General features: G+C 41.7%; 1 protein-coding gene across 10 annotated transcripts in view; it reads right to left on the bottom strand.

Annotated features, from left to right (window-relative positions):
- Positions 1-14,834, bottom strand: part of LOC108505488 (neurexin-3) — a 915,200-nt gene that overhangs the window by 710,632 nt on the left and 189,734 nt on the right. The window contains exon 1 of one of the 10 annotated variants that reach the window (XM_017831545.1): positions 9,442-9,527. The exons of the other annotated variants lie outside the window; for them this stretch is intronic. The gene's annotated coding sequence lies outside the window, so the exon portion shown is untranslated. Of the gene's footprint in view, positions 1-9,441; positions 9,528-14,834 lie in introns of those variants that run through there. 10 annotated transcript variants of the gene reach the window in all.

The raw sequence follows: 14,834 nt of genomic DNA, 5'->3' as shown, positions 1-14,834 counted from the left end.
ACACTGAGCCACACACCCAAGCTGATACCATCTTAGCCACCAGTATCAGGTCTTTTCCAATTTTTCCTACTGACTAGCTACTCTCAAGGCAGGTAGTAACAGTGGGTAACACATTCTGGATGGGTAAAGCAACACTGCCAAGCTATTCTCACCAGCAGCCAGATACACTGAAAGACTACAAGCTGGTATATTATTTGTATCTGAGGTCACTCTAACTAGGTTGGTACCTTTCTGCTGCCCAGGCAAAGCTTTCTCACACAGCCATGTAAACTTTAAAAAAGCCAAAACATGCCTATGGTTAGAGCGCTTTGTCTGCTGATTACTGCAAAATGCACATACATAATGTCTTTCAAACTGATAGGATTATTAACCTGTTAGATTGTACTTCTGCCTGCCCCTGTGTTAACAGGGGTGATGAGTATTTTCTGCTCATTCTTTCCTCTCATAGGTTATCAACTACTTACTTCCTCGCTTCTCAGAGCACACAAGAACTACAAAGTCTTTCTGACCCAGAGCACACCAGTGTTTGATTTCAAATTGTTTCAAGGTTCCATTCCCCCAAATGCACAAAGCTGTCTTCCTCCCACAGGGGAGCAGAAGGGTTTAAAGCCCACCCTCATTCTCCTTGATAGAGGCCATCCAGCCATGACCCTGGCTGAGTGGCAGATACACAGGAAGTGGATTATCAATAACTCTTTTTTCTACCTTCTTTCACCCTGTCTCTATACAATGTCAATGAGCTGGAAAATGAAAGGAATAATGCAGGTTTAAGAGGCCAATAATTAGGTCACAGCTGATCTCTGCTCAGATCAGCTGACAGCTGGTGCCTATGCTGCCTGAGCAAGCAGCAGGGCTTGCGGGACTCACAGGTTTAGGCCAGCCTCCCATTCTCCCTCTACCTCTACCTCTTTGTTCCCAGATTCCTGAAAAGCAAAAAATCAACAACCATAATGCAAATGTACTAAGTTTCCATCCACTGGAGTTTACAGGGAGAAATTACTGTGCTTGCTTTTGTCCTAAATTACTTTAAATCCTCTTTCCTGCTGCCTCACCACCACTGTGTCAGACCAGCACCACAGCCCAAGTTACTGCTCTGTACTGTCCCCTTCCTCCCCCAACTCCATCCTGCCCACCCCCAAACATAATCTCAGTGTTTGCTTGTTTTAGCTTCCGTAATCCAGTTGTCTTGCAAATCTCCTCACCATAATCCTGCTTTTGTCTGTCAATACAATTTGTTTGCTGTAGGGAAGAAGGGAGGTGAAACGTTTCTTGGCATCGAGAAAGCTTTTGCTGCAGTATTTCAAGGCTCTACCCATTTTCAAACACATCCTGAGAGCATTTGAGAGGGGGGTCAGAGCCTCCAAGATGAAGAGGTTGCTGGGTCAAACCAGTAGCTACCGCACAGTTAACAGCATGGTAGCAAGGATGTGTTGTTGTATGTACTGCACATGCTGGAGGGAGAGCGGGCAAAAAAAGCAAAGCAGAGAACAAGAAAGAAGCTCCACTTTCCTTTGTCAAAGGTCTTGCACTGTCAATTCTACCTGGGCAAAGCAGGAGCAGAAGCTGCAGAGTGGGGCACTGCTGTAGGCAGAGGCACACAAGGGATGAAAAAACAAAGCCTGTAACACTTGCACAATAATGCAGTGGTGATGGGCAGACAGACAAACTGGTAATTGATTGGTAGAAGCTGTGGCAATTTTGTGTGTTTGCATGAATAAAGAATCAGTTTAATCAGACTAATTCCTTCCAGTCAAAACACAACATGAGCTCCAGAACTCACAGCAAAACTCTGCTGCTCCAGCCAAGTTTCACACTAGAACAAAGCAGCTAAGAATTTCACCCAATTTGGATGCTAAACTGAGTCAGGCCAAGCGCCCAGAAAACACTTCTGAATTCAGACAACAAGCAGCTGAAAAAGAACAACAAATCGTGAGACTAAGAGATGATCATATGATTTGGGGTTTGTTTGCAAACATTTCAGAGAGAGATACAGTACCTGAGCAAGCTCCTCCTCGAGACTGCTGAAGTGGATAGGAAAAGAGGGGAATTCTAAGAGTGAAAGCAAACCACAAGCAATGCTTTCAAGAGATTAAGAAAAGTATCATTAACACCCCTTTCCTCATGTCAGTTCTCTACCTCAGGTCTCCTACCAGAAAAGGAAGTATTAAAGCACTGCATCCAGAATATCCCTCCCCCAGGGGAAGTCTGGCTCAAGCTCTTTGCGGAGAAAAGGGATTTTTGGATTTACACTGGGCTAAGCTTGAGACTCAAGCACTTGGGATGCTCAAAGCGTATTCAGACACTGTTCATCCTGCACTTCCCATTGCAGGCCTTACTCTACAAAATGTTTTTGTTCGTTTTTTCCCCCCAAAGAGCATCATCTGGAAAAGTCCATTCTGTGTACCATAATTCAAGTTAGTTTTCACTACCATCTATGTAACATTTGGATTTCAGTCTGTAAGGTTTGTTTGGAATATTAAGGTTTAAGTCAATTAAGTATGGAGTTCAACTTATTGGAGATTTTAAGGCAGAAAAAATGCTCAGAACCCATAAATCAAACAAACCATCAAAGACAGCAAGCAGTGTTAAAAAACTTCTGTATTCTTAATACAACATGGAGGGGATTCCCAGACTAAACGTTGCTGATGCAGAAAGAATCTAGAAAAGGCAGTAAAGACTATGGGAAAGGTATTTTATGAAGACATTTATAAACTTAAGTGGGCACAGTACAAGAGTGTATTCATGCTATGGGATGAGCCAAAACTAATGCTGCATAACCAGGGCTTGCACAAAGGGGCTCGGACTTTGAGGAAGGAATTACGTGCAGAGCTTAAGACAGCAGCTGGGACACTAAGCAATTCCAGTAGAGCAGAAGTGGTCCCTTCCTACACTACCAAGTAGATCAGGAACCTGTTATCCACCAGTTTATTCTAGAATATGTTGTGCTTTAGATCCATCAAAGAGCTCCTTCTTTAGCTCCAGCTAAAGATTAATATATTCACTCATATTCCTCTGATAACCTTCCCCACCAAGGCTTTCAGACATACCATAACTTTTATAAGCAACTTTATCCCACTTTCATCCACCTGTCCTCACCTACCCAGGGCTGAATTTGTGGCATTTATCATCTCACAACAGTGTATCACATTCCATTTAATTTCTGAGCAGTCATCATCTAAAGATATGCAGCTTGATGTTGTGTGTCTTGAATAAAATGGAGTATTTCCAGACAAATCACAGTATTTCATACTTACTTTCTTCAAAGTCTGGTATAGATTCTTCGGCCTCCTTTGGCAGGTCAGACAGTATTATTATGCCCATTGCAGATATGAAGAAGCTTGTGTCACAGAGCAGGGAAGCAGCTCTTCCTCTAGCTGCAGCAGAGCTGGTAACCAGGTGATAAGTAACTATATGATCCTAGTTAGTGGTTTCTATTGCCACCTATAGTACTCCCTCTATACTTGGGGATATATAGAGAAAACTCCTTTGGAGCTTGCCGTTTTAAACACTGTTGTGTAGAAGGAACTTTTTCCTCAAAGGTAACATGCTTGAATGACAAAAAATACCACCCCCTTCTGCACCGGGGGAGATGAATCACCAATGCCCCACAGGATACCACTCCACTCATCCGAGCAGCCTTGCCATCTCATTTAAAGAACTGGTGTGCAGAGGCAGCAGTGCTATGAAAAGCCACTTGTTGAAGCCAGGGTGTGGATGACACATAAATTATACTGCAAGAGACCAGGACTGAGTGGGTTGTTTTTAAAACAGAACAGCTCTTAATCTAATATTTATTTAATATTTAGGATCCTTATACTGACTTACTGAGATGCATCTGTCCTGGTTCTGTGCAGGACAGAGTTAATTTTTACATTAGTCTTGAGGAGGCAGAGCCTGGAGCCATGTGGTCATGGCTAGGAAGTTGTTCTTTATCATCTCACATCAATTGCTGAGGCAGAGGTAAGGGACTCCCCCTTCTAGGAGGAAGTTTTTCCAGTTGAACGAAGTGTGGCAGGGTAGGGAACCCATCCACCATTGTTCAGTGTCTGGAGCTCAGTGAGCATTTTGGCATGTGAATCACCCCCTTTTTTGTATACTTTTGTTATTAATATTGTTTTCATTACCGCTAGTTTTCTTATCTCATTGGTGTTTACAGGTAATTTTTCTCATCTCAACCTGTGATCTCTGCCTTCTGTGTTTCCCCTTCAGGGCAGCAGGGGAGCAGTTTGTGGTCTTTCTAGTGGGAGTACTAAATTGGGGAATACCACTCCTAAACCACAACAGCATCCTATTCACAGAAGATCAGTAAACCTGCAACCAGCCTCCTCTCTCCTTACACTTTACAACCCTAATTCCCATCACCTGGGATTCCAAAACAAGAAATGTATCTAGTTTTGAAGTTTGTGGAGGCTCAGCTTCTCTCCTCCACATCTTCTCCCATGACACCCACATCTGCTGTATATTTTCCCATAACAGAAGCTCGGGTGTTTCAGAGGTTCAGGCATAATTTCCCCCACATGGTCAGAAGCAAAGTCAAAGTAAAGCCATGAGACAGTGAGCGTTTTGAGGAACTTGCCGTTCCCTCCCTTCCACCCAAAAATCTGTTAGTAAACGAAGGAACATAGTGAAGTTTGAACGCAGAATCATCCTGCGGGTGCTTGATGAGGACTTTTTAGCTCTTAGAGCCCAGGCACACACTACTGAACTGTAGCTGTGAATAGTACATTCTGCTCAATCTAACATAGACACTTTGCAAAAAGGATAACATGTACGTCTGTAACTCCTACTCTGGTGTATTCTGAGGCATTTTGAAATGTAAACTTCGATATCACTGAATGCAATCTTTTCCACCTGCTTTGAGACAGTAGCTCAGTATGAAAGAAGTCAGAGCATGGCAGAGAAGGGTTCTGCATAGAGTTCAGAACAAGGACAGAGGAGCACTGAGATAGGGAGGTGATAAAGGTGCAGAAACGACCAGAACAGAAAACCAAATAATTGCCGTTAAAAGTATGGTGATGTTTAAGTCAAAAATTTCAGTTTTACATCCAGGCTGAAACCAAGTATCTGAAGACTTTCTGCCTCCAAAACCTTATTGGATATATACATGGAAGTTGGCTTCACCTTGACTTCTGGCAGATGCATTTTTCAAGCCTCAGTAATAGCAGAGCCCTCAATTCCGAAATGTCAAAATCTATGATCAGAACAGGGTTTGACCTTAAGTTAACCAAAATCCAAGAGGTACATCAGGATTTGTTTAAACTATCCACATACCAAAGTTTACTTGTGTGACTGTTTTACAACTGCTGACAGCTTTGACTAAATCAATCCCCACTGTATCAGTGTAGCTCATGGCTTTTCAGTTCAGAAGACATGATGCTGAAATCCTGTAAATGCATCAGCAGAAGCTGCTTCAGGTTCAGTGCTGCATTAGGCTGTATATAACTTGCTCTGTAATCCACTTAAGTGGGACATGCTTCCTCAAAGAAGCATGTTTACCTACTGGATTCCATAAGGAATTGATATAAGCTAGCAATACTTAATGGCAATAACTACTGTTTAACAGAGCCTTAATTCTGCTCATTGGGGAGAAAATGCTTCTATTAAGGAAATTTTACTAAGACCTGCCAATGCATAATGTTTACTCAAGACCCTGGCGGTCTTAAGTAAGTAAAGCATCTTCCTAATTGGGACAAACAGTTGCTCCAGGTGTAACATTCAAGTTGTGCTAAGATTATACAACTTACATTAAAGTAGATAAGGATGTCAGGTGGCCCACAGCTGCCAAGCAGCTCTCAGAAATGAACTCTAATACAATCTGTACACCACTAGTGCCCCTTCTACTTCCCTAAAATCAGCAGCAGCTCAGACATTGGCTCCAACAGGAGGAAGCTAAGCTTTTATTGTCCTCTATTTAATTCCTGCTCCCTTTTGAGACAGAAGGGTTTCTGAGAAGGTTTCAGTAAGTGTATGTTACAATAATAATGCCATCAACGTTGCTGGGAGGTTTTTTCTTTCGGCACAGCTGTGAAGCTGAGCATGTATCCCAAATTCTCTGTGAAGGCATTTATGGTGGGGGATCTCTCACCCAGCTGGAAGACTGTCAGTGGAAAGAGCAATGATGATCTGGAGTGTGATGCCCTATCTTAAGAATCCCAAAGGGAGCATAGAGGAAGTACAAGTGTAATTAGGATACCTTCAATATACCCAAGAAAGTAGGTTTGGGTGGGGGGGAACATTAACAACCCAGTACACAGCTAGCTCTGATCCAAATACAATGTTCCACTGTTTGCTTTTCCACTGTATTTTCTGCACTAATTCACAACCACTGTAACATCAAGACAAGCTTCCGTATGCTTCATTTACTGACAGTAATTAATTTCAGCCTCTCCCCACATTCGCGTACACGTTCATTTTATCTGACAAGCAAGTCATGAAAAAAGTCCATTCTCACAAAAAAAGTACAGGGCAGCTATCAGAGGCTGCTTTTCTTCTTAGCAAATAAAATCTAATTGGTGCATCTGCTGAGCCATGATGCCTTTCTCACCCTCCACCCTTCCCTTTGCACTCCCTGCTCCAGCTCACATCTGTTGCTTCTCCCAGGCCTCCCCCTACACCAGAAAATGGTTTTTAATAAAATGCTTTCTTCCAGATGAAAAATGAATAACTGGCTAGAGGAACGTCTGGGCACCTATCTCCCTGTCAAAACAGTGAATCCATTAATGATCATGAGGAGAGGAATAAATACTTTAAGAGGCTTAGCAAATCACTCAGAGAAGCACAAATTCTACCCTCCTGCTCCCTCTTGCTCACTGACAGTTTAACCCACAGCAGCAGTGCCAGGAAATTAAAAACAAAAAATAAAAGGAAATATCAGGTAATCGATCCCACTTTAAAATACCTTTTTTTAGAAAGAAGAATATTTTTTCTCTGAAATCCACTTTTTGTTCACTTGCTCTCATGCCTTCTACAAGCTGCTGCTCTGTTATTATTCTATGCCTGTATTATTTATGGTCTGTTCTCTAAGTCAGTACCCTTTTATTAAATCTGGTAACTGTATTTTTAATTTTCCAGTATGTCTCAGTATTGAGGTAGATGAGTAAAGTAACCATAGTTCAGAACACCAGTGATGCTGACAGAAGATCACATAACTAAGTCAGTAGTTGAAATCCAAACAATGCTACTAACAGAGCTGAAGTTACCTGACCAAAGCTCATCTTCACAAAAAAGCCGAAGTGGAACTTGTATATCATAAAAAATTGACAAGGAAATAAAGACCAAAAAAAAAAGGAAAAAAATATGTATTTTAGAAACTGTTAACCCAATTTTCACTATATCATCAAGCACTGTTGCTCCATATAGAATCATACAGGTAGAAAATACAGGCCTGAAAAGTCCCAAGACCACACAATTTCTTGTCAACAGATGAGACACCTAGCTAAAAACATAATAAATAATTTAACTTGTAATTATCACAAAGAGCAAAGAAACACCGACTTATTGACATACGGGTTTTGTTGCCATTCCAAATGAGTGAGGAAACAGACATGCACATGAAGAAGGGTCTTCAGTTCCCAATTCGCTGTACTGACAGGAAGCAAATCGATTCCCCACCTCCTATCAGGTTTGCATGTGTCCCTTTCTTTGGGGGAAGACATGGTATTGCTTAGACTGCTTTTAGACACACAATTTTTCACTTGCTTCACCTTTATATACTAGCAAATCTTTGCCTTTTTCACTCTGACCTTTTGAAGTTTCACTGCCATCTTGCAAGAGTAAAGCCTTATCTCCCCTCCACAAGCCACATCCAGATTTCTTCTCACACTAAACAATGTGCCCAGATGTAACAGTAAACAGCTATGTCTATGCCAAGCTAACTGCTCTTCTTAAAATATCTGAAAATCAATTAATTCAGCTGAAGAGTCATTCCCATCACCAAACAGATAAGAAAACCAAGCACAGAGTGCCTTCAATCAAATTTTCCCACATATTGCTTACTTTAGATGCTTTGTTTTAGAACTGTTCAATGTAAGGCACCTAGGACTCAATTTTCACAGCATTCTCAATGTATTAAAAAGAAGAAATAAAGCCATGCAAGAACCAAAGATCAAGCCCAAACTTAACATCCAAAGTCACTGACTACTTCTAGTCTGAGGTCTGACAGCAAGTCTGTGAAGAAACTAGGCACAAATTTCAAGACTGCTGAAGCCCTCATTAATGACTTATCTACCAAAAACATCCATTTTCTTGAGACTCCCACAATTTCCTGCACTCTGCTCAACGTTTTTAATTAACAACGTCTATTTAATTAATCAACGTCTATGGGATTTAACCTGTAGAAATGACATTGTAGGTGTCAATTTATTCTCCAATTCATATTTATGAAGAAACAGAATTCATCAGTCAAGGGTTCAAGATATCCATCTTCTCACAAGTGCAGCAGTAGGGAAGGGAGAATCAGAACTTAAGTAGCTGTTCATCCAAAAAAAACAGAGCATAAGGATTAAACATGCCCAGCTGAGCCACACACAAAGAAATACAAAGCCAGTTTTGTAGCACATGATAGTCGAGAAAATTTATGCCCCTTTTCTTGGGGCCATCACACAGAATAGCTGACCCATGTGCACTCATCTGCCCTTCTTCTGCTGCTAGATGCACAAGATGAAAATGCTTTTAGCTGACCAGTTTTTAGCTTCACAGTCCAGTATTAAGGAAAATGTACTTCTTGTCTGTAGAGCAAATGGTGATAATGCAAGGACTAAAGGCAGGAGCTGACTTAAAATAGAATTCCCTGACCCTTCCCAGAAAATACACATCAAGAAAAGGCTGAACCACGATGACAAAATCGCCACACTTTTCGTACTTAGTCAAATCAGACCATTAGTCATGGACTCTCATAACCGGATCTTCTTGCCATCTTAAAGTTTTCTATAGAACCTACTATACTGCAATAGCAGACCATGTTGGTAAGTTAAGACCATGTTAAGCAGCTGCTAGTGTGGATTTATCCCAGGTATGCAGAATCAAAAGGTGACCTTTGCAATACAAGAGAGGAAAATGGCTATTGGATAAATGGGACAACAGCACATTTGATAGCTATTGCAAAAGCTCTCAAAATTTTCCTTATTCCTTGTCTCCCAGAAAGGAGACAATGGTCCCTTTCACTTCTATTTTCTTCACCTTTTCTCTGCCCTCCCACCCTATCTCAATTGCGCCTCCTCTACCCATTCTTTATTTTTTCTCCCTCACCCTCTATCATAAAGCAATTGCCCTTGTTTTTGTCCTTTATTTACTTTCCAGCAGGCAAACAGCAGCAGTGGTGCCTGCTTCGCAGGCTGCAATTCCACTCCCTCACTTCATTTTCCTCCCAGCTCAGGCTCAGCAGTTCCGCCTCAGTGCTGCTCTCCCGAGACTCCCACAGCAAGGAGCAGCCTCAGCTCTCACCTCTTAAGCCTCAGTAGGTTAAGGGAGAGCATGAAAGGGAGGTGAGCGGCCTCTGGAAGGGGAGAAACGTGTCATACCCACTGCAGTCAGCCATTTTGAAGGTCATAGAGAATCCTCCCCTCTGCCTGCCAACTTGGAGCTGTCACTGGTGTTGCAAAGTGAAAGTCTCTGAGTGAGGGAGCGATGTGCCCTGCAAGCCACTACTTCCTTAAAATAGGAGCAAGGTAATGAGTAAGCTCAGCAAGGAGAAAAAAAATAAGGTTAGAGGAACAGTCAGGCTCTCAGCCAGCACCATGCTGACAATGAGACATGGGAACAGCAGACTGACCACATGCTAAATTCCTCACCTGAGTGCCTTATACCCCTAAAGAAACAGCATGATAAGAGAGAAGGCCCTGTCGGCTCAGGTCTTCCCCCTCCCAGAGCCTTTATCCCATTACAGAGAAAAGAACTGAGCACTCTCGTTACAGGGATGCTCACACTGTACAGCCAATCCACAACTGGCTGTGTCCACGGTGGCAGTGCACACTCAGCCACCTTTCCTATTTTTTGACATTACCAAGACACACAGCTATAAGCCAGGCATTGCACAAACTAAAAGACAGTCCTTGTTCCAAAGAACATGTAACCAAAATAAAAAGCAGGACACTGCAGAAAAACACAGAGAGGATAGTGCATACCAGATTGATGTATTTTCTGTACAGTGGTTTGTTTTCCCTTCATTATTTCATCCTCATTATGGACAGTAATCAACTGGAATAACAACAAAACTCACTGGCAACCTGATTACTTCCTCTACTCATAGATCTACCCTTAAAATGATCCTCCCTTGCAAATGGCTTACACAGCTCCTCCATGTAGCATACCTACTGCTGTCAGGTATATCCCTACTCTCTCTCAGGCAATCTCTGATGCTAATTTGTTGTGTTCTCTCTTGGCTTCACTCACAACTGCTGGTGCTCAATACATTGATGGGGGGGATTTGCAGGAAACAGAGTCAAGTATGTCTTAAGCTGAAGGCCAGAAACACAACATGCCCAAACAAAATCACTGATTCTACTAGAAACTGTGCCCAAAGTGACCCATCCACAGCTCCAAACCAACAGTAGAACCAGTGCTGGGATACATAAGCTCAGTCTCAGCTGCATCTTTACTGTCCATGCTGTCTCTGACGCAGTATAACATGTTCTACGCCCCACTGAAACTTTCACATCTCATCACTTCGCCAACTTCAGAAGAATGTTTTGGAGCACACGAGGTGTAAGCTATAATCTAAACCTCAGTGATTTTTCACACATAGCAGAACAAGTCCCAAATTATTAACTCCCAAAACTCTCGCTGATTTCTAGCAAATTTCTGACATGAAGTAACTCAAACCATTCTCCTGAATCATCATCATCATCTTTTCTTAGAGGTTCTTACCCAGCTGTTGACCAAAAATGCATTGCTACTCAGCACAAATACCTGAAAAGTTCCCAACAGCAAACTCATATCCAGCTAAGCTCATACCCAGCACCAGTTTCAACTAGTTGAGCAGCTCTCCAGGCAAAAACTTTGTTCCCAAATTCAGCACCGGAATCACTGTATCCTAAAGAAATTGTCACAGCAAAGAGATGAAAATGCAAAAAAACAGGAGAGAAACAAACTAACAGGGGCAGCCAGAGCTTGCAAATTATCATGGACAAAGAAAGGATAGTCTCAAACAAGGAGTAATTCAACCATGACGAACACCTTTTCTCCTAATCAGACAAGAACACCCTCGACGACTGGGGAGAAGGCACACAGCCAAAAGCAACTCACAGATAGCAGAAGGTTAAGACACAAAACCAGCCAAAACAGCTGCAGATATTTGAACATTTTTGGCCAAGTTCATTACATATTATAGAACAACGGCCTTTGCAGAATTATGGATCCTTTCTCCATCACTTTCAAGCAGTGTGAATTCCCCTCACACATATCACTAACTTGTCAAAAAAAGTTATCTCCAAAATGCAAGTCTCAAGTACTTGGCCTATGTTCTTACATACTGGTTGGGTAAAATCACAAAACTAGTGAATTCAGATAATTTTTTATTATCAAAATCAGTGGAGCTAAGATTTTACTCCTAGCACCTTTACAAGTTTCTTATTATCCTGCCTATTATCACCTCCCTAAATTCTGTGTGACTTACTCCACCTTCTTTTTTATCTGTCTCTAACTGACATAAACTGTATTTCCTTCTCCTTTCACTGTTTCATAACACTGACAAGCATCAGCAGAGCTCTGTGGGTTCCTCACACTAGAACAGAAATGAAACATTCAGGGTTGTGTTCCAGTGGCAGAACCACAGATACAAATGAACTCAATACATCAAGAAGAGTTATAAAGACTGACATATGTTGACAGAGATGCAGATAATTGGATTTGCAGAACCTGTACCTGACCCATGGCAGATGCTAAATAAATTTTTATCAAGAATTCACCAACATTTCCTGGACATTAAAAACAAAAGGATGGGGGAAATGTGTCATTTATCACACTTTTAGGCCCCTATCCTGTCAGGCTAGGCATGAGTCAAAGTGGAACAAAAAGATGGTCGTTTCTCCAGACAGCTTAGTCTCTCAGTAATGTTTTTGGGACACATGGCCTGTTTCTGATGATAGGCACAAAAAGATTGATCAATCTCCCTGAGACCCATAAAGAGTGCTAACAGAAACCAACCTAAGTCTTCCTATCACTACAGAGAAAATGGAAAGTCAAAGGAGTGAGCAGTTCCTGCCCATAGGGAGAAGACAATGAAGAGACGGGGATGAGCCCTGCAAAAGCAGCCCACTTCTCTCATGGCTGCCGAACACACTATATCAAATGACAGGGAGCACAAGACTGCTGGCCAGGGCCACTGTTGTGGCAGTATCTCACTTAGTCTCCCCACATGCACTGAATTCTGCCCCAGCAGTGGCAGCCTGGCTCTCCCAGGCACTGCCAGAGGGCAAAGAGCTGATATGCTGCCTCCCAGCACCCCCTGCCCCACAGAGCTCTCACACTGGCTAAAGACTTGGTCCTACTCTATGGCCACAAATACAGGAGCCCTTCCGGACACAGACAGCCCAGCCCTCCATACATAGTCACGAGTTTCACACTCACGCAATGCAATCATTAAGTATGTGCCAATTAGATAATGTGATGTCAAAAGCAAGAATTCACCTAGATGAGCAATATGAAGGACAAATAGGCTGAAGGGTCTGATTTACAGAAAAACTCATCATGAATTGGTTTTGTTGCTTCTTGCATAAATTTATCTTGAAAAACAGGATTACATAAACCAATAGCAATATCTTTTTCGAGTATAACTCTGACTTATGTGCCTGAAATTACAGACCCAAACTTTTCAAAATTACTCCAGAAAAATCTTTACAGCTCTTTCTGCAAAACAGTTGAATAGCTTAGAAGTGACTTGTGCTGGCAATTATTATGACTATTAGGAGGAACTACTTGCCTAGCCTATATATGAAAAAAATCTGAATATTGACCTAAAAATATTCAGTCATTTTATTCCAAAATAGCCCCACCCAATTATTAATTTTCAAGAAAAGCCTTCATTAAAGGTGCTGAAGAGAATAAAATATTAGAATATATAATTTTGTGTTGTAAACTCAGCTTCCTTTTAATCCACCTTTCCACATTGTGTTGAGCAAACTGCAATTTTCCCAATTTTTGTCATGGGGTTTCAGATCTGTATCAGGTAAAAACACAAAAAGTAATAATTAACAGGAAAAAAACCCCAGATGTTGTTTGTCAGGACAAATAGTTATCCCTCATTTTCCCAATTTTAACACAAACTAGTTGTGGGTTTTTTTTTTTAATAGAAAATTTCCAGTAGAAATTGACTGGGGTGGGAAAAGGACCTTCCAATTTGCTCTTTCAAATTCATCATTTGTTTGAAGAAACAGCAAAGATAACAGCATTTGTGTCAAGCAATGATTTAAATTTTCCAAGTCAAGTCTTCATCTTTATGTGCTCAATGAAATGAATGACACTGATTTACATAGTGGAGTCTTTGGTCCACAGCTTTGATTATCAATAGCAGTTGATCCTGCATTGCCATACGCTAAACTACAGGTAAAAGAGGTGGTCTATTGTTCACCCAAGATCCTATAGAGATACAAATCACTGACACTGCTTAAAATCAAGCCATTCAACTGCCTCTGGTGCATTTGCTCTTTCACACTCAACACCATTTAGGTGACAGTAAATGGATCTATGAAACAAAGGCCTTCTTGATTCACTCCTTGCACCTCACTAAACTGAGAAGTAAAACCACAGATGTAGCCAGAGTTGTGTTTGTGTCAATGCTCTCTTGAGGAGAACAGGCCCTTGTGGTTCTCCCCTCTTTCTCCTTGCAGCATGCTACATTGATCCAGAAAGCAGTTCATCTGAAAACAAAATCCTGCCAACAGTTTGTTTTAAACAAACACTTGCAGCCAGATACCCCATCTCCATTGGCATGCAAGTGTCTCAAACCACAAAAGGCAGGGAAATCAAAATTGAAAATTGATCCTTCTGTGGCCACATAGACAAGAAGAGTGATTTCCTAGCTGTGATTTTAAATAACTCTTTCTTCCCTCCCCTCTCCCTCCTCCCCATACACATTCACATTTCTTCCCCTGTATTCTCTATCTTTTGTCAAACAGGAACAAAGACTTCCACCATCTCGCTCTCCTTCTCCAGCCTTCTCATCAATATGCTATTATCAAACAAGGCTTTAGCTCCTTTTCTTGCTTTAAATCAATAAGAAGCTGGGCAGAGACACTGCATGGCAGTGGAAGGAAACATCAGCACAGTCCCACCACAGTCAGCAGTGTATTTTCTTCAGGAATTGCATTTAGAACTAGAAAGTACATTCAACTCAAAAATAGAGCAAAGGAAATAGGAAACTACTTAGTTTTGACTCATACCAATTTTACATTTTTGGGCAGCAGGCATTGTTCCTCTTCTGCCTGCTAACAAGCTCAAGTTACAGCTCTTAGCTCACACACCTTCCCCGGCATAGATGACACCTCCATGCTCTGTCCCAGTACCCTGCTGTACTGGAGAGCATGGACCTGCATGGGTTCTGTTGGAGGGGCAGTAAAAGAAACCACCTGACTTCCCACACAGTGAAGTACAAAGCAGGCCACAGGGCTTCTCATATTCCTTTCCAATCTTCACCTATCCCTGTGACAGTTACACAGGATAGCTAAGATTCTGTATTCTTATCAGATCAGGAAACACACACACACTCTGACAGTAAGCTATAAGCTGAACAGAGAAGTTTCCTGTTCCAGACCACCACAGAGGAGAAATTAAGCTGCAACAGAATTAGGGGAACCTTGACGTGACAATCTGTCAATCATCAGGACAATTACCATGAACAA

The sequence above is a fragment of the Lepidothrix coronata genome, unplaced genomic scaffold (assembly GCF_001604755.1).
Source record: "Lepidothrix coronata isolate B3197 unplaced genomic scaffold, Lepidothrix_coronata-1.0 Scaffold192, whole genome shotgun sequence".
Taxonomy (NCBI): domain Eukaryota; kingdom Metazoa; phylum Chordata; class Aves; order Passeriformes; family Pipridae; genus Lepidothrix; species Lepidothrix coronata.
The sequence above is the reverse complement of the archived record's forward strand: the minus strand, read 5'-3'. Positions and strand labels throughout refer to the sequence as shown.